Genomic DNA, 21435 nt, shown 5'->3' with positions numbered 1-21435 from the left:
TTTTCATGCACTGCCTCCCCCACTCTATTCTGCTCCCAGGCACAGAATCAAATTGATCGCAATTATCAATTCATAGCATGCTATTATCATGGTCCCTACAAGGCTCCTCTTCTATTTTCAAGTTAATTATTATATCCCTCTTTGTAACCCAGCTCCAATCCCATTGTCCTTCCGCTTCCCAGGCATACCCAGACTTATATATTTAATGCATGCCTCTCCCTCCAATCCACCTTCCACCACACAGATATATGTATATATCCTCCATAATATGCAGTATTTTGTATAGATAGGCATTTTTTTTGAGACAGAGTCTCATTCTGTTGCCCAGGCTGGAGTGCAGTGGTGCAATTGATCGATGTTCACTGCAGCCTGGACCTCCCAGGCTCAAGCGATCCTCCCACTGAAGCCTCCTGAGCAGCTTGGGACCCTAGGCGCATGCCACGATGCATAGCTAATTCTTTGTATTTTTGGTAAAGACAGAGTTTAGCTGTGTTGCTCAGGCTGGTCTCAAACTTCTGAGCTCAAGGGATCTGCCTGCCTTGGCCTCCCGAAGTGCTGGGATTACAGACATGAGCCACCACGCACAGCTGTATATTGTTTAAAAAGTCTTATACATGTTATTATGCTACAAATATTCTGTTTCTTACATTTTTGACTTAACATTTATACTTTTAAGATTTATACATGTGTACAGTCTAAGTGATTTCTTCTGTCTACTGCAAAGCATTTAGCCAAATGTATATAGCTTATTTTGCTTGTCTGTTTTCCTAGTATGGCCCCCAGATTACCTCCAACTCTGCAGTACATACAACTCTGTGTGATCCTTTTGTGTATGTCTCTTTGTGACCTTGTGTGACAATTTCTCCAGGGTATATGCCAAGCATAGTTTCCCTGGGTCCTAGGGAATACCTATAGAAAATTCTCTTCCAAATGGCTGCCCCAGCTGATATTTCAACCAACAATGCTCAAAGGTTCACATTTTCCCATGTTCTTGCCACCACTTGATATTGTCCAACTTTCTAATTTTTGCCAGCTTGCTGTGTGTAAGGTGGTATTTTGTTAATTCACTAGAACTTTTCAAAACCTGAGTGTCTGTAGCCATCTTTGCTGGGACTGGAGGGAACATCATTACTGTATCAAATGTGGTGTGAACTGCATTTCTACGAGGCTTATAGCCTTTTTTTACCCCTGACTTAAAGAGTAGTTCATAAGTATATAATAAAAGTATCTGCCTCATAGAGTTGTTGTAAGGGTGAGCTAAGGGTCTGGTTCACAGTAAGTGCTCAATAAAAGTAAATCACTATTATTATTGTTGTTATTGTCATCGTTACTGTGAACAGAAAGTAATTAGCACGGTGTTTGGCATGTGGCATTCCACTGGAGTGTCAGCTCCACAAGAAAAGGGAGTTTGTGTCTTTCTTGATCATGGCTGTATTTGCAGTTCCTGGAACAGTGTTTGGCCCATAGTAGGTGCTCAGTAAGAATTTGTTGAATAAATGCATAATAACTGTAAGTGGCTGTAATGATGTCAATGATGCATATAAAGTTAAGGGCTCCATAAATGTTAGCTAATGAATTTTAGCTCTTGTTATAATTAACTCATGTCATGGGGGCCCTCACAGGAAGGAGTTAGGCCACTTGTTCTCAAAATTGATTGTAGTTCGGAATCACCTGCCCTTTGAAATCATGATGTTAAAAATAACCAATGGCTGGTCAGTCTTCCCACACACAACCCACCTCTTATCTTTCAGCACAAAATACTAATTCATTTACAAAGGAAAAGGGGCAACTTTACAGTGAAGAAGCCTGGCACGCCTCATCTTAATCAAGTGATCCAAGTGAATTTTAGCAATCATGGGACAAATGAAAATTGTGAGCCACCCAGTTGGCTGCAATAAGAGCATAACATCGTTTCTGTGATATTCTTGCCAAAAGAGGAGTAAACAAAATCTCCCTGTGAGGAAATGTTAGACAAACCCAGACTGAGGAACATCCTACAAAATAATCTTCAAGTGTGTCAAGGTCATGAAAGTCAAGGAAAGACTGAACAACTCTTCCAAAATGAAGGTGACTAAAAGGGCCAGGTGCAGTGACTCATGCCTATAATCCCAACACTTAGGGAGGCCAAGGCAGGAGGATAGCTTGAAGTCAGGAGTTCAGGACCAGCCTGGGAAACAAAGTGAGTCCCTGTTTTTACAAAAATTAAAAAACAAATTAGCCAAGCATGGTAGTGTGTGCCTGTAAATCCAGCTACTCGGGAGGCTGGGGAGGGAGGATCATTTGAGCCCAAGAGTTAGAGGCTGCAGTGAGCCATGATTGTGCCACTGCACTCCAGCCTGGGCAACAGAGCAAGACCCTATCTCTAAAAAATAAAATAAAAAGAAAGAGACTAAAGGCACCTGGTCAATGACTGATCAAAGGATTCTGGACTGTATCCTTTTGCTATAAAGAATGTTATTAGGACAGCTGGGGAAACTTGGATGGAATCTGAGGGTTAGTTAGTAGAGATGTAACAATGTTAATTTCCTGATTTTGCTACTTATATTGAGGCTACATAGGAGAACATCCTTGTTTGTAGAAAATAAACACTAGAACGTGTGAGGAAGATGATGGATTAGCTTGGCAAATCACTCTCCATTGGTTCAGGAAAAGTTTTTTGTACTGTACTTGCAACTTTTTTGGTAAATCTGTGATTGTTTGAAAATATTAAATATTATCTTAAAATTCTGATGGGGCTGGGCACAGTGGCTCACACCTGTAATCCAAGCATTTTGGGAGGCTGAGGTGGGCGAATCACAAAGTCAAGAGATTGAGAGCACCCTGGGCAACATGGTGAAACTGCATCTCTACCAAAAATACAAAAATTAACTGGGCATGGTGGTGGGCACCTGTAGTCCCAGCTACTCGGGAAGCTGAGGCAGGAGAATTGCTTGAACCCAGGAGGCGGAGGTTGCAGTGAGCCGAGATTGTGCCACTGCACTCCAGCCTGGTGACAGAGCAATACTGTAAAAAAAAAAAAAAAAAAAAAAAAAAAAAATTCTGATGACTGGGTCCCAACGACATGTTAATTGGCATGAGATATGTCTTAGTCAATCTGCACTGCTATAACAAAAATACCATAGAAAGGATGGCTTGACAACAGAAACATATTTCCCATTGTTCTAGGGGCTGGAAGTCCAAGACCAGAGTGTCAGCATGGTTGGTTTCTGCTGAGGGCCCTCCTCTTGGTTTACAGACGGCCATCTTCCTGCGGAAGAGCACGTGGTAGGGAGCAGAGGGAGAGGAGGCAAGTTCTCCTCTGTCTCTTCTTATAAGGGCACTAATTGCATCATGAGAACTCCACCCCAGTGACCTCTTGACCTCCCAAAGGCCCCACCTCCAAACACCATTCTACTGAGGATGGTGGTGTCAACGTATGAAGGCAGAGGGGAAATAAACACGCATTCTATGACCTGGTACAGCCTGGTCTTCAGGATTTAAAACAAATCTCTCCAGTTGTCTCATGTACAGCTAGGTTTGAAAACCACCGGGTTAGATAAAGTCTGCAAGATGATCAGCTAATTTTCTGTGACCAGCTGTTTCTCATCATCTGAAATCCTACATGGGACAGTGTTTTCAGAGGGTGGCAGGCCATCTCCGTCCCTCTGTGTAACCTCAGGAAAAGTCAGTGTACGTGAGATGGGTGAGTGCCAGCTTCGCTCTCAGGCATGTAGGTGCCAAGAGGTGGCTAGGGCTGCCTCATACAGACCCGAAATGCCTTGACAGCTATTGTTGACCTGCTAAGTCACAGAGAGGATCTCCTACAACGGCTAGCAAGCTCATCTGTCAGATAAGACTGGGTCTAAGCCCTGGCGTTGCCACTCACTATCTGTGTGACCTGGGTTATTTCATTCAATTCTTGGGCCTCAAATTCATGCCACATATTTCTGCACAGGATTATTGTGAAGATTTAATGAAGCCATTAGTGCGTGAAAATCACCTAGCACAATGCCCAGAATGGAATAAGGACTCAATTCATGCTTGCTATAGTATTATGTAAGAAGAGCTATGTGATTCCCTGAAAATATTCATGTCACCAAGAGTTTTTGAGTGTGTGTGTGTGTGTTTGTATGCGCGCGTGTGTGTCTGGGAGAGGGTACAGCCCAAGAAGGGGACTGTGCCGAGAGCTACATCGTCAAGAGAACTAAGACCCCAACTGGGGATGCCTTTGCCATTTGCCTTTCCCTTCCTGCTGGCGAGCCTGGCAAACTCTTGCAAGGAGAGCAATGGGGGCCTAACTGTGCAAAACCCGTTTTTGCTACCATCGCTCCATGACCCCAGCATTAGAGAAAATGCTGCTCTCTGGAGGCCCTGGTGTCTGGAAGGAGGGGGTGAAGTTGGTGGGGAAGAGAAGGCAACAATGGCAGAAAGAAGCCCCAAGGGCAGGTCTGATCTGCCTTTTCATCTGAAGGTTCTGAAAGGGAGAGAGTCCACTTTTGACATTATGTCTTTGGGTTGAAGATTGCTGGTAGAAAGCTGTGGAGAACAGTTGTTTGAAGGGGAAAGGAGGTTAATTGTTTTAACTTGAGCAGAGTAAACTTGGAAAGTGAGAAATCCTCCCTTTTCCAATAGGTCTCTGGTCCAAAACCACACCTGGCCTCGCATCCTTCTAATGATAATCCCCACAGAGTTCCAGGTGTTCAGCCCAGTGACTGATTACGAGCCCTGCTGAGTTCAGAGGGACAAGATGGAGGCTATATATAAATCCGACAAAGTTTCAAAAGGTAAAAAGACGCATGACCGATGATGAGTGCTTGCCTTGCTTTGGGAGAGTGCTGGAGCTTTTATTTCTGCCCTGGCTGACACCTTGCTTTTGTTCCTTCTTGGAAGACGAGGAGGTCCTGTGGTCACAGTTCCCCATCTGTGAAATGGGGTGAGACTATCCTCCCTGTGGGACGTCGTCTGTGCAAGGCACCTTTGAAGGCCCCAGGGTACAACAGCTCTGTGTACTCTGCAGCGCTGGTGCCAGTATTCCCAATGGCAAAGGCACCAGGGCCAGCTGACGCTTCAGGCGGTGTCTGAGAGCTGGTGGCAGGCAACACCTGCGAGTCGCTGGGGAAGGTTGCCAGGGAGGGCTGCGACACGGAGCAACTGTGGGGACAGGTCAGCAGGCAGCCCCTGTCTGTGTCAGGCAAGACAGGGCCTCTTGGAAGATGGGGGCTGGCATCCGGCTCTGCTCGCAGTCTCTGCAGCAGTCATTGAACCACACAGCTCGACAGAAGGAGGCTAGCGCTTGGTAATGCCAGGAGGAAGTAAACTCAGAAAAGTCATGAAAGGTGAACGTGGAGTTGCTCAACGAGATACAGTCTCTGGAATTTGGAGGCACCCTGTGAAAGCTGACAGTCTGGGGCAAATGATGGACGTTTAATATGGAAGAGGGGCTGGGTGCAGTGGCTCACGCCTGTAATCCCAGCACTTTGGGAAGCCAAGGAGGGTGGATCAGTTGAGGTCAGGAGTTCGAGACCAGCCTGGGCAGCACAGGAAGACCCCCATCTCCACAAAAAATAATTTTTTAAAAAACTAGCCGTGTGTGGTGGTGTGCAACTGTAGTCCCAGCTACTGAGGGAGGCTGAAGTGGGAGGATTGCTTGATCCCAGGAGTTAGAGGCTGCAACGAGCTATGATCGTGCCACTGCCCTCCAGCCTGGGCAACAGAATGAGACTCTTAACTATTTGAAAAACTGAATAGGTAGGAAAGATCCTCTCACCCAATTCCTTTCTTTTATAGACGTGGGAACTCAGGCCCAAAGAGTGTTGATGGCTTTTGCTCGAAGTCTCGCATTAGAGTCTGCTGTGCACCATGATCAAGGTTGCCTCAATTCTGGGGGGTTGAGATAAATAGCAAAGTTGAACTACCAGTGGTTTCCTAGTTTTCAATATAACTTAGCCTCCCCAAGTGACCAAGCATATGTTGCCCTTTGGGGATTTGCTTTCTCCCAAATACACTGAACTGGGGATCTGCTGTTTTGGGCTTAGTCTGGGTTTCTTATCTGTAGCTGTTAATGCCCAGATGAACTAGATATTTCACATCTGAGCTTCAGAGTCCAAAACTGCACACTGTATAATAACATAAGAGAATAACATAAGAGAATAATTAGGGTTATTGTAAGAATTAAAGGCGGTAATATGGCACAAATGCCAAGAATAGTCCCAAAAATAGTCCCAGAGACTTAAGAGATGCCCAACAAATGGTGTTTCTTTTCATTTTTCCCTTAGGGTTAAATAGCACTGAAATTGTCATCTATGCATTAAGTTATCTTCCATTTGGGCAAATAAGCATTATGCACGCATGCACACACGTACGCAGACACACACACACGCACACGATCTCTCACATGTAAATTTTACAGGCAAAGAATCATAGACTATTAGTGCTTGAAACCACCTTGAAAACCCCTGAGTCCTGAGCTATGCTTGCGAAGGTGGGGTCTGGAGAGGTGATGTGCTTGGCCAGGGTTGCACGGGCAGAAGCAGCGTAACTTGTACTTGATTCCAAGTCATGCCATGGTCTCCAAAATTAGTTGTGGGATGTCTTGGGAGTGTGATCCTATTCTTTGGTGGTCAATATCAAGAAGATCAGCTATGTCTTCGTGGTAGCACAGTTTGGGATGGGGCACTGGGCTGGATGCATTTTCTGACTGACCCAGAGTGTCTGAAATATATATACATATATATATTTTTTTAATTTATTTTTTATTTATTTATATATTTTTTGAGACTGGGCTTTGCTCTTGTTGCCCACACTGGGGTGCAATGGTGCGACTTCAGCTCACTGCAACCTCCACCTTCCAGGTTCAAGCGATCATCTCGCCTCAGCCTCCCAAGTAGCTGAGGTTACAGGCGTCTGCCACCACGCCCAGCTAATTTTTGTATTCTTAGTAGAGATGGGGTTTCACCATGTTGGCCAGGCTGGTCTCAAACTCCTGACCTCAGGTGATCCTCCTGCCTCAGCCTCCCAAAGTGCTGGGATTACAAGTGTGAGCCACCGCACCCAGCCCTGTCTGATACAATTTATTCCTTAAATATTTCGGGGATCATCATATGCCAGGTCCGGCCTCATGCAACTCTGAGCCTGGTAGCAGGAAGATTTGAAAACCATCACATTCCACTCTGCTGTGCACCATGATCAAGCTTTCCTCAATTCTGTGGGGCTTGGCAGGTGCGGGGGTCAAGGTCTCCCAAACTATTTGTCCTTACTTATACCACTTAATTCGTGGAAGACAGAGAGTAGGGCTTGCCTCACTGTGCGTGCACACACATGTAAATTCTTTCCAGCATGATTGCCAAAACACGCATAATCCAACTTCCACTTCCTTGACTTGGTAAAAGAGAACTAGAAACACAAAAATGTGCAATAGAAATTGGTCAGGCATGGTGGCTCACGCCTGTAATCCCAGCACTTTGAGAGGCCAAGGTGGGCAGATCACCTGAGGTCAGGAATTTGAGACCGGCCTGGTCAACATGGTGAAAAAACACAAAAATTAACCAGGTGTAGTGGCAGGTGCCTGTAATCCCAGCTACTCAGGAGGCTGAGGTGAGATAATCACTTGAACCCAGGAGGCGGAGGTTGCCGTGAGCCGAGGTCACACCACTGCATTCCAGCCTGTATTGTGACAGAGCAAGGCTTCATGAAAGAAAGACAGACAGACAGACAGACAGACAGACAGAAAGAAAGGAAGACATCACTGGATAGTTCTGGTTTTTTTTTTTTTTTTTTTTTGAGACGGAGTCTCACTCTGTTGCCCAGGCTGGAGTGAGTGGCGCCATCTTGGCTCACTGCAAGCTCCGCCCCCCGGGTTCCCGCCATTCTCCTGCCTCAGCCTCCCGAGTAGCTGGGACTACAGGCGCCGCCACCACGCCCGGCTAATTTTTTGTATATTTAGTAGAGACGGGGTTTCGCCGTGTTAGCCATGATGGTCTCGATCTCCTGACCTCGTGATCCGCCCGCCTCGGCCTCCCAAAGTGCTGGGATTACAGGCATGAGCCACTGCGACCGGCCAATCACTGGATAGTTGTAAGTCTGTTTTTAAAAAAAAGCCTAAACATATTTTTCCCTCTGTTTCCTATCTCTTCCCTCTGATTTTCCTTTCTTTCTGTTTTCCCTGAAAACACTGGTGATCCCGTAAAGATAATATCTCTTCTCATCTCCGCTAAGCAATTGTTATCTCTACCTAAACAGGTACAGTGTAAATAAATCACGACCAAACATTACTTAAGGGCAACATCCTTCTTGCTCATCTCTCCTGAGTCTCTGCCAAGTAAACCGAAGAACACAAACAAGCTGCACTCCCACTCTTTAAAAGTCATGTTTATTTTCCTTGATTTTAAAATTACTCCACTCATTATGGAGAGTTTGGAAAGCACAGAGAAGAAAAAAAGAAGTCACAAACTCTTATAATCCCACAAACTCTGGGGTCATCTATGTCAAAATTTTAGTCTTAAAGTCAAGAAAAGGCACTTATGAAAAAAAAAGGAACTAATACCAACAGTAATATTCTGAATTTTTTGTCTTTTCTTGACCTTATAGCAGGGCAAAGCTGAAAAAACAGGCAATCAGGAAAGGACTCCTTGTTTAACAAATGGTGCTGGGAGAACCGGCAAGCCACATGCAGAGGACTGAAGCTAGACCCCGGCCTTACACCACGTACAACAATCAACTCAAGATGGATTAAAGGCTTAAATGTAAAACCTGAAACTATAAACGCCTTGGAAGATAGCCTCAGAGATACCATTCTGGACATAGAACTTGGCAAAGATTTCATGACAAAGACATCAAAAGCAATTGTGACTGTATTAGTTCATTCTCATGCGGCTATGAAGAAATACCCGAGACTAGATAATTTAAATATGAGGAAAAGAGGTTTAATTGACTCACAGTTCCACATGGCTGGGGAGGCCTCAGGAAACTTACAATCGTGGCAGAAGGCGTCGCTTCACAGAGGAGCAGGAGAGAGAATGAGTGCCAGCAGGGGAACTGCCAGACACTTATAAAACCATCAGATCCCGTGAGAACTCACTGACTCTCGCGAGAATGAGTGCCAGCAGGGGACAGGCCAGACGCTTACAAAACCATCAGATCCCGTGAGAACTCACTGACTCTCGCGAGAATGAGTGCCAGCAGGGGAAAGGCCAGACGCTTACAAAACCATCAGATCCCGTGAGAACTCACTGACTCTCGCGAGAATGAGTGCCAGCAGGGGAAAGGCCAGACGCTTACAAAACCATCAGATCCCGTGAGAACTCACTGACTCTCGCGAGAATGAGTGCCAGCAGGGGAAAGGCCAGACGCTTACAAAACCATCAGATCCCGTGAGAACTCACTGACTCTCGCGAGAATGAGTGCCAGCAGGGGAAAGGCCAGACGCTTACAAAACCATCAGATCCCGTGAGAACTCACTGACTCTCGCGAGAATGAGTGCCAGCAGGGGAAAGGCCAGACGCTTACAAAACCATCAGATCCCGTGAGAACTCACTGACTCTCGCGAGAATGAGTGCCAGCAGGGGAAAGGCCAGACGCTTATAAAACCATCAGATCCCGTGAGAACTCACTGACTCTCGCGAGAATGAGTGCCAGCAGGGGAAAGGCCAGACGCTTACAAAACCATCAGATCCCGTGAGAACTCACTGACTCTCACGAGAAAGGCATGGGGGAAACCATCCCCATGATTCAATTATCTCCACCTGGTTCAAATAATCCCCATTTGACACATGGGGATCATTACAATTCAAGGTGATATTTAGGTGGGGACACAGAGCCAAACCATATCAGTAACAACAAAAATTGATGAATGGGATCTAATTAAACTAACGAGCTTCTGCACAATGAAAGAAACTATCAACAGAGTAAATGGACAGCTTACAGAATGGGAGAAAATATTTGCAAACTATGCATTCAACAGAGGTCTAACACCCAGAATCTGTAAGGAACTTAGAATTACAAGCAAAAAACAAACAACTTCATTAAAAAGTGGGCAAAGGACATGAGCAGACACTTTTAAACAGACGACATACAGGTGGCCAACAATCATATGAAAAAATGCTCAACACTGCTAATCACTGGAGAAATGCAAATCAAAACCATAGTGAGATACCATCTCACATGAGTCAAAATGGCTATAATTAAAAAGAAAAAAAAAATAGATGCTGGTGAGGTCGCAGAGATAAGGGAATGCTTATACGTTGCTGGTGGGAGTGTAAATTAGTTCAGTCACTGTGGAAAGCAGTGTGGTGATTTACCAAAAAATTAGAAAAGGAATTGCCATTCAACCCGTTAATCCCATTATTGTGTACATACCCAAACAAATATAAGTCATTCTATCATAAAGACACATGCACACATACATTCATCGCAGCACTATTCACAATAGTGAAGACATGGAGTCAATCTAAATGCCTATCAACGGCAGACTGGATTAAGAAAATGTGGTACATATACAATATGGAATACTATGGAGTCATAAAAATGAATGAGATCATGTGCTTTGCAGCAACATGGATGGAGCTGGAGGCCATAAGCCTAAGGAAACTAACACAGGAACAGAAAACCAAATACCACATGGTCTCACTTGTAAATGGGAGCTAAACAATGAGAAAACATGGATACTAGGAGGGGGACAACACACACGGGGGCCCCCTTGAGAGTGGAGGGTGGGAGGAGGGAGAGGAGCAGAAAAAGTATCTATTGGGTACTGGGCTTACTACCAGGGTGACAAAATTATCTGTACACCAAACCCCAGTGACACACAGTTTACCTATATAACAAACCTGCACAGCTGGGCGCGGTGGCTCATGCCTGTAATCCCAGCACTTTGGGAGGCCCAGGCAGACAGATCACCTGAGGTCAGGAGTTCGAGACCAGTCTGGCCAACACAGTGAAACCCCGTCTCTACTAGAAATACAAAAATTAGCCAGGAGTGGTGTCACGCGCCTGTAGTCCTAGCTATTTGGGAGGCTGAGGCAGGAGAACTGCTTGAACCCAAGAGGTAGGGGTTGCAGTGAGCCAAGATCACGCCACTGCACTCTAGCCTGGGCAACAGGGCGAGACTCCATCTCAAAAATAAACAAACCAAAAAAACAAACCTGCACATGTACCCCTGAACCTAAAATAAAAGTTTTAAAAAAGTGATTTATATATGATCTGGAAAACTGAAAGTCTAAAGAGACTCTAGTCTCTGCCTAAACTCCACCCCTCCCTCTAATTCCCTGACTCCTACTCCTTCTCACACTTTTGTGAGATTGAGTTTAGAGGACAGGTAACTTATTTTACCTGTTATATTAATAGGTTCATCCTAAATAAATCAAAAAGAGTATCCTAAAATGAGATTATTTCTCCAAATAAATTAATTCATTGGTTTGTATGTAAAACAGGCAGTGTCCCCTTCTCTGTTGTTTTGCTGTCAAATTTTCCAATCTTACAAGGGTCCATTTGCCAGTTGTGTATGTGAAGACATCCAGTTAGTCTAGCAGTGGACTCTGACAGTCCCCACCTCTGGCCTTCTGGAATCTCTTGGCCCCGTGGCTGGCACTCAAACCCAGATGTGTGAGTTTCCAAGGCCAATGTTTTTCCACCTATCACAGAAAACTCCGACAGCTGTCTGCAGTCTTACTGTGGCCGTCATCGCTTCTGCTCTTGTTAGACAGTAGGTGCTTCAGCTCCGATTTGTCCACTGTACTTTTAATTCCTCTCTCATTTGGCTCCTGTTAAGTGTTTAAAGAGAATATGGAAAATCTCTGAAGAAAATCTCACCCTCTTGCACCTTCCTGAAGGAAAATCCTGACTGCGATCTCTCTCCCTGGCTGCGATCTCTCTCCCTCACTGCGATCTCTCTCTGACTGCGATCTCTCTCCCTGACTGCGATCTCTCCCTGGCTGCGATCTCTCTCCCTGACTGCGATCTCTCCCTGACTGCGATCTCTCTCCCTCACTGCGATCTCTCTCCCTGACTGCGATCTCTCCCCGACTGCGATCTCTCTCCCTGACTGCGATCTCTCTCCCTGATCTCTCCCTGACTGCGACTGCGATCTCTCTCCCTCCCTGGCTGCGATCTGACTGCGATCTCTCTCCCTCTCCCTGACTGCGATCTCTCTCCCTGACTGCGATCTCTCCCTGACTGCGATCTCTCTCCCTGACTGCGATCTCTCTCCCTGACTGCTCTCTCTCTCGCAGTGTGGAAGAGAGGAAGAACCTCCTATTTTCAGACGTGGCCTGTGGAGGAGAAAACCCCAGGTTGCATCCACAGGGTGGTCTCTCTGGAAGATTCTGGGATAGCCCTGTAAGAGTTAGGTGGAAGAGTCCGGGTGTGATGGTTCACACCTGTAATCCCAGCACTTTCGAAGGCCAAGGCAGGGGCATCGCTTGAGATCAGGAGTTCGAGACCAGCCTGGCCAACATAGTGAAACCTCATCTCTACCAAAAATGCAAAAGTTAGCTGGGCATGGTGGTGGGCACCTGTAATCCCAGCTACTCGGGAGGCTGAGGCAGGAGAATCACTTGAACCTGAGAGGTGGAGGTTGTAGTAAGCCAGGAGCACGCCACTGCACTCCAGCCTGAGTGACAGAGCAAGACTCAGTATTAAAAAAAAAAAAAGTTAGGTAGGAGGCATGAGTACCTTCTGATTCCGGAGTTCTGGCACATCACCTCTAGGAGATTGAGAGGGGACCCTCATTCTGCAGGGCAGAGGGATAACCTTTCACCTCCATCCCCCAGATGTGCCCTAGGATGTCCTGTAGACACAGCTTACCTCCCATTCCTATAATCCTCACCAGCGAGCACACTTGGAGGGCTGGTGACTCATTCTGAATCCTAAAGGAGGCTTCCTGAGGATGGGCCTAGTGAACCAAACTTGGAAACAGAAGGTGAGCATGGAGGCAGCGGAGCCCAGCCCGGAGGGAAGATGGCCTGGACATGAGTCATCTGTCCTCATCATTCGCCCAAGGATTTGATGTTCCTTTGGCTGGCATCTATTTTTTCTTTGCAAAACTATTGATCCTGCTGCCAAATGTACCCTAAGCCTACCTTATGCATCAGTGAGATGAATGATAAATTCAGTAACTCGAGGACACAGTAACTAGAGGGCACAGAGGACAGTGCCTTGGACTTTCATCAGCAGACTTAACACTGGTTGGGCCATGGACCCAAGCAGACCTGAAATTTAGCAAGGGATGAGGACAGTAATATTTGGGTTTGTTCACCAAGCCCCCAGCTTGGCACCGGAAATTTTTGGCTTTCTGCAAACAGCTGCACAGAAGCAGTGGCCAAACCCATCTAGTGTGTGATGAGTCATCTCGCGTCAGCATCGTGCAGCACCGACATCCTATGAAGGCTCCTTTAGCTGCTGTGTCAGGTTTGGGCTTTTTCCAAAAGACGAGGGAGCCAAATACCCAAGCCCCCACACTAATGAGCCTTTGTGATTCCATGTAAGCAAACTTATTTCACCTTCCAAGACGCATCTACACTCCCCATTATTCATTGGCTGGCCCTGTGAAGCAAGGCCGAAGAAACGGACTTGACTTAAATCAGAAAAATGAAAACGGAGAGAACTTGGCAGTATGTATCTTTAGGAAAGCATAAGACAGTGTAAAGTCCTTCTCTTTATTCTGAGGCCAGGGCTTTCAACTATAGTCAGGTTAGTCATTGAAACAGATTTCGAGTTTCTAAAGTTTTACCGAGTATGATGATAGAATCTATTTGTCTAGGGATTTTTAAGATATTCATGTGTATGTGATTTTAAAGTGGACAAGGCACTCTTCACATGCATGATCTTACATAAACACTACAAAACTCCAAGAATCAAACATTGATTATGACCTCCATTTTACAGATGAGAAAACAGGTTCCTAAACACGAAATGATTTGCTCAGGGATGAAGTCACAAATCATTGATAGAGCTTAAATGAGGAACCAACATTCTGATTCCAAATCCCACTGATGTTTTCCCCAAACGATACAAGATGTTTTCCTGAAATGTCTTAAAGGAAAGCCCATGTAAATATTTTGAAGAACCCTTCCAACGGCTTACCTAGACTATGTTTCATGATGCTGAGAAATTGATCTACACCTGTGCATCCCTCACATGGCCACAAGATGGCAGGGTAGCCTCGATGATTGAGAAATTGGCTTCATTCCTTGCACCAGTAGAGGGCTGTAGTTCCATGTTTCAAAAAGTATGAAATTTAAAAAAAAAAAAAAGAAAAGAAAAGAAAAGAAAAACAAAACAAAACAAAACAAAACAAAAGCCATCAGTGTCTACACTGATGAAATAGGATGGTGGGAGGTTTGTTTTTCTTTTTTCCTTTCCTTTTTTAAATTAGGCAGTGAGAGTTCAAACAAGTCTCCATTTTCACCTCTGTGTTTGCTTTTGGAGGCACGAGGTCAGGACTTGGGCCAGCCGCCTAGCCTACATTATTCATCTGTCCAGTTCCAGCCCTGGAACAAATGTGAAGAAATGAAGTAGCTTCAGTCGAGGGAAAACACTGTTGTTATTGTTGCTGGTGACAGTTCTATTTGCCAACAAACATAAAAACATACTTTGGAACTCGAATGGGCTTGTCAGAGGGAACTTTTGTTCCATGTTTGGGCTGGGATGCTTCCAGATAGAAATCAGGCTGGCATTTGAACTTCAGGAGGCAGGGAGAGAGCTGTGCACAGCAGCTACTGACCCGAAAGGCCAGGTCATCAGCTGCAGTTTTCATCTGGGTGTTGTTTGACCACAGCCCACGCGGCTCTGGGTTGCCAACTGGGGTCACTGCCCTGAATGGGTATTATCGGGGAGGAGAGCAGGGCAGGCGGTCCAGGAGGATGGGCTCGCCACAAAAGGGGATTAACAGGCTTTGGATTCTGAGTTTTTGGAAGGTGGTTCTCACTTTGGGGCTTTGGTATAGTGAAAGCGGTCCTGATTCTGGGGGATTTATTTGCTGTCAGGTCTCAATTATCCCAAGATTGTTGGCAGCACCTTGGAGATCCCTTTGCTACATGGATTAATTACTCCAGGGATAAAGCCATCCTCACTGTGTCTGCTGGTGAGCGTTTAGGGTCTGCAAACTCATGTAAATGCCAGTCTAAGGAAGCATAATTGAGAAGGCCAATCTGCCCATCCCCTGCTACTGTTACATAATTCAAGGTGAAGTTCCCGTCCACAGCTGTTTGGGGGCTGCCTCCTCCCTCACAGATGGGAGGAGCTGGCTCAGTGGACTGGACTTACACTAATACGCGATCTATTTGGAAAGAAGAGATGGCGATAAATTACCACCATGGTGAATATCATTAAAACACCGCAGAACCAAAAGCGCTGTGTGCACGTTAACTCCGGGTGCCTCACATCGCCACTCCGCAATGCCCCAGTATCACCAAACACTTTAAATGGAGCTCTAAAGCTGGAAAGGCATCTTAGAGATCAGCGGGTCCAGATGTCCGTGTCTAAGACAGCAAGTTCCCCCTAGGAGGAGTTCGAGAAATGTTTGGTGAATGAGTGAGCCCTTCATTTTACAAATCATGTAACAGCCCCTGGGAAATGAAGCGATTGCCCCCATCGCACACCTCATTGGTGGCAGACCAGGCACTACAGCACAGCTGGCTAACTCTCAGGTTAGTCCTGTTTCAATTCCGTTGTGCTGCCTCGCATTTAAAAAACTCATTTTTATTTTTTTTCTTTTCAAGCCTTATTTTGATCTACAGTTCACTTCAGAACTACACAGTAATGAGGCAGAAGCCTCTTGGTTCTCACCTTCAGATTCATTTGGTCTCAATTTCCAACCTTGTAAACCTTAACTGACTCTAGAGCTAAATAGTTCAATTTCTAGCATTCAGCCTCAGATTTATGGACACTTATGATAGAAGATTCAAATGTATTCAGTAGATCAGGGTTTGCAAACTTTTTCTGGAAAGGTACAGATAGTCAATACTTTAGTCTTTGCATGCCATACATGCTCGGTCCCTACTATTCAGTTTTGGGGTTTTAGTGCACAAGCAGCCATAGAGAATACATACGTGAATGAGCATGGCTGTGTTCCAGTGTAAAAGAATAACAGGCAGCAGGGGAAACAGATTTGGCCCTTGGGTCAAAGTTTGCTGACATCTGCAAAGGAGGACTTGGTCTTTGACTTAGTATTTTCCAGCATATTCCAGATCTAAGCAAAGGTGTATCATTCATTTTTGTAGAGTCCATTCACATTCCCAGTCTATCCACCCACCTTAAGAAATATAATTTTTGATTTTTTCAATCAGAGACTTGACAATCCTTATGAGGAAATGTTTCTGTATGGTGCTCTTGGGTTTATATGTCAGGCAGTCTGGGTTTGTGAGATAGTGTCTTGGCTTGGGCTTCTTAACAGGCTGGGTGGTTTAAATAACAACATTTTATTCCTCAGTTCTGAAGGTGGGAGGCTGGGAAGTCTAAGATCAAGGAGCAGGCAGATCCAGGGTCTGGCGAGGGTCCCCTTCCTGGTTGGCAGGCAGCTTTTTCTCACTGTATCTTCATGTGGCAGAGAGAGAGTGAGAGAATGCTCTTGTGTTTGTTCTCATAAGGGCACTAATTCCATTCATCAGGGCCCCACCCTTATGACCTGATTATCCCCCAAAGGCCCCACCTCCAAATACCCTCACATTGGAGAGTCAGGCTTCAACACATGAATTTTGGGGACACACACACATTCAGTCCATGGCTATAGGTAGGTAAAGCCAACACAGTAGCAAACTTGAGAGATGAAGAAACTGAAGGAGGAGGGTTGGAGACTGCAATCTTAACTAATATGTGCCCAACACTATGCTATGCCAAGCACGGTACTACGTCACTGACTTTGCAAGATCTGGGGGAGATTTTCATTATTATGCCAACTTTATAGATAAATACTGAGAGATTAGATAATGTGCTCAAGTCTTATTCTAGGAAGCAGCAGAGCTCTGTCTAGAACTCTACCTAGTTCTGTCTGACCCTAATGCATGCTCCATCCCCTGCCCCACACTGAACAGCTCATTCTTACGAGTCATCACCTGTTCCAGAGGCAAGGGTGGCATACTAATGATCTGTCCACACTCAATTCCCATACACTCTCTAGGAGCCTGATGTTTATAAGTGCTTGAAGGGATGATTAGTTGTTTTTTTTTTTTTTTTTTTTTGATGGAGGCTTGCCCTGTTACCCAGGCTGGAGTGCAGTGGTGCGATCTCGGCTCACTGCAATCCTGCCTCGGGGGTTCAGACAATTCTCCTGCCTCACCTTCCTGAATAGCTGGGATTACAGGCGTGCACCACCACGCCCAGCTAAATTTCTGTACTTTTAGTAGAGATGGGGTTTCACCATGTTGGCCAGGCTGGTCTCAAACTCCTAACCTCAAGTGATCCACCTGCCTCAGCCTCCCAAAGTGTTGGGATTACAGGCGTGAACCACCGCACCTGGCTGACAAGATCTTTTAATTGTAAACTTTAATCCAATATTCTCTTTGAAAATAACTGTCTATCCCTGTCCCAAATCAGCCTGACTACCAGATTTGAGTTATTAGGTGCAGGAATTCCCCCCTTCTTCCGCATGAGGTTAGGACAGGTGGTGGTGGTGGTTTAGGAGTCCTCCCACGCCCAGTCAGCACTGGGGCAGGGGTGGGGGTGCCCATGGGAGGCAGGGCTGTCAGGCTGTGTGTGGGGCCTGAGGAGAGAGCCCCTACTTCCTCATAGAGTCCCTGCCTTCCGCTCCGGGTGGGCACAGGAGAGCCACTGATGGAAACAAAAGCACCATCGAGAACCTCTTTCTCAAAATTCATGTCCAATGTAGCCATTCTGGGATGCACACAGGGTCCTCGGGCCGACGCCCTGTCCTTTGGTTGGTTGGGAATGATGGCTCGTGTCCACGCGACTTTGGAGAGGCTGTTCATCTCCTGTCGGTTTCACTTTCCTTCTGGGGCTGAACCGGCCCGATGCCCCTTCCAGCTAGAGGAAGAGAGAGCAGCCGGCGACACGCCACGGGTTCTCCCTGCGAGGCTGGAAGGGTGGTGAAATCATTTGAGATAAAAATATAAGAGGGACTGAGCTTCCCGCGGATCCAGAGGCCACCTCGTGTGTGGCAAATTCTGGAGACTTTTTTTCTTGTACCTGGACTTCTCCTTTTTGGAGGCAGACCTCAATTCATCCCCAAAGAGAAATCTGAAATAGCAGAAAGAATTTCAAATAGGATAGGAATTTGGGTTCTGCCAAGATCCAGGGAAGACGCAGGGTGTGAGGATTTCAGGGGAGGTGATGGAGGGGGTGGGTGGAAAGCGGCTGGTCCCCCCTCCCCTCGCAGGAGGCCTTGCTGGGACAGGCGAGCCCAGGGTGTGCAGCTTGTCTGCTTGGGGCATGTGACTCACCAGCTTCATGTCCGTTTTCCAGTCGGTAAATAAGGGCATGGGTGATAATTTCAAATGTGTGCTACACACCAAAGTCGGGCTGAAGGCACAGGGCTTGCTTTTTATTTATTTTTTTCTTTTCTTCGTTGTAATCCTTTATAATATAAAGGTTTTTTTTTTTGTCATATTTGTCATATTTGGTGCTAAATTATTTTCCAGTTTTTGTTAACTTTTTTTTTTTTTTTTTTTTCCTGTTTGAGACAGGACCTCACTCTGCTACCCAGGCTGGAGTGTACTGGTGCAATCACAGCTCACCGCAGCCTCGAACTCCTGGGCTCAAGTGCTCTTTCTGCTTCAGCCTCCCAAGTAGCTGGGAGTACAGGCACACACTAACATGCCCGGCTAATGTTTTTGATTTTTAGTAGAGATGAGGTCTTGCTCTGTTGCTCAGGCTGGAATGCAGTGGCACAAACATGGCTCACTGCAGCCTTAACCTCCCGGGCTCAAGTGATCCTCCCACCTCAGCCTCCTAAGTAGCTGGGACTACAAGTGCACACCACCACACCAGGCTAAGCATTTTTCTTTACTTTTAAATATTCTTTATTTTTTGACATCAGAGCATTTAATGTAATTAATTCTAGAAATACTTTCTTTTTTTGAGACAGGCTGGAGTACAGTGGCATGATCTTGGCTCACCGCAATCTCTGCTTCCCGGATTCAAGTGATTCTCCTGCCTCAGCCTCCCAAGTAGATGGAACTACAGGTGTGTATCACCACGCCAAGCTAATTTTTGTATTTTTTAGTAGGGATGGGGTTTCACCATGTTGGCCAGGCTGGTCTCAAACTCCTGACCTCAAGTGATCCACCCACCTTGGCCTCCCAAAGTGCTGGGAGGCATGAGCCACTTGTGTCTGAAAATAGAAATATTTTCTTTCATAATTTTTTTCACATTGTTTTTTTGCTTTATGTTTTTATGTTTTATACTTTGCTTGCACAAAGTTTTTTCCTTCTCATGTGGAGGAGATCAGGTATTTATGTACAACTTTCAATGGTTTTATTATTTATGTTTAACTTTAACATTTTTGTTTTCAAAATTTGAAATTAATTCATACACATTAAAAAATTCAAGAAACGTGTGTGTGTGAGTTTTCATGAGAAATGGAAATACCACATTCACACACAATTGCGCTACCTTTCCCAGAGACAATTACTGTTACCATTGATGGATGAATTCTTCAGACTTCCTCTCAATTTGAGGCATATGTGTGTGTGTGTGCGCATGTGCACACATGTATGTGGCATTTATTTTTACATAGGAAAATATACATGCATACAGTACATATTATTCAACAGCTTGGTTGTCTTCACAGGACACTAGCTTTTGGAGATCTTTCCATGCGAGTGCACGTAGCTTTGCCTTATTCTTCTTAACTGTGTAATATTATACAGTGTACATATACTGTAATTTATACATGTCGTTGCAATTCATTTAAAATTTGTGTCAGTGAATGATGTTAGATGAAGATGCAAATGGACTTCCCTCCCCCAGACAGCAGCTTCTCCTGTGTGCTGGGGAGATGTTTTCTTTCTCTTTTTCTTTTTCTTTTTCTTGAGACAAGGTTTTGCTCTGTTGCCCCGGCTGGAGTGCAGGGGTGCGATCTCAGCTCACTGCAGCCTCGAACTCCAGGGCTCAATTGATCCTCCCATCTCAGCCTCCTGAGTAGCTGGGACTACAGGCACATTCCTCAAGCCTGGCTAATTTTTCTAGAGACAGGGTTTCACTATGTTGCCTGGGCTGGTCTTGAACTTCTGGGCTTGAGCAATTTGCTCCCTTTGGCCTCCTAAAGTGCTGGGATTACTGGCATGAGCCACTGCACCTGGCCTGGATGTTTTTATAGTTTGCTTTTTAAGACAATGCAGTGGACAGCACATTTTAGAAATAAGGAGAGCAAAATCTGTCTACCACTCTGCAATGTAGAAAGTGCTTCCCATATGAGATTTCACTGGAATCTCACTGAGACTCTAGGACATGGGAAGTATTATTTTTTCCTGTTTTGCACCTGGGCAGGTAAGGCATAAGGTGGGAAGTGCGAGGTCAAGGGGTCGCCCAGGCTACACATCTAAGTGTGGAGCTGGGACTTGAATTCAAGTCTCCTGACTATGAGTCCAAGCCTTCCTTGCACTGCAGCCAAGAATTTAAGAAGTTTCACCAATAGAGAGGCAAAGATTCCCTTCCTCTCTCCCTGCCACCTGTTCTCCCTTCCTTCCTTCTTTGAACAGTTATTTATTGAGCTTCTACTGTGTGGCAGGCACTGTGCGAGGGTTTGCCATGAGAAAGCCTCACGACTTGCAGAAGGTAATTATTCTCAGCTTCAGCTTCCTTATGTGTGTAATGATCTGTGAGGTACAACGAAGCTCCAAGATCCCATCAGAAAGATTCATCCAGTTAACCAGGAAATTCAATTCACCAAGTCACCAGTTGCCTTGAGCGCTTTGTTTAAACATCAAGGATTTACTGTTGTATTTTGAGAGCTTCATAGGGTCCCCTCACTGGAAGGGGTTCTGTATAACCCATTGGTCTGTCTGACCCCTTGCTTTGGACAGGTGAATGATGCATTTTTCAGGAGAGACATTTCCTAGTCTTTCTGTTCCTTTTTGTGTTGCTGTAGGTTTAAAACAACAATTGATTATCTCAAGTCTCTGTGGCTCCGGAATCTGGGCCTGGCTGAGCTGGGTCCCTCTGGCTCAGGGTCTCTCGCCAGGCTGCAGTCAAAGATGATCCTGGGATGGAGCCATCTCAAGGCTGGGCTGGGGGAGGATCCACTTCGCAGCTTACTCACTGGCTGTTAGCAGGATTCGTTGGCAGGATTCAGTTCCTTACTGGCTGCTGGCTGGAGACATTAGTTCCTTGCTATGTGGGCCTCTCCACTGGGCAGCTTGCAACATGGGACCTGACTCTCTTCACAGCAAGGGAGTGAGGGAAGGTGTGCTAGGATGGAAGCCACAGTCCATTGTCACCTCATGGTGGAAGTGAGGTCCCATCACCTCTGCCACAGAGGCGGGGACCATCGAGGGACATTGACCACAG

Source organism: Macaca thibetana, chromosome 1 (assembly GCF_024542745.1).
Source record: "Macaca thibetana thibetana isolate TM-01 chromosome 1, ASM2454274v1, whole genome shotgun sequence".
Taxonomy (NCBI): Eukaryota; Metazoa; Chordata; class Mammalia; order Primates; family Cercopithecidae; genus Macaca; species Macaca thibetana.
This window is presented reverse-complemented; position numbering follows the sequence as displayed.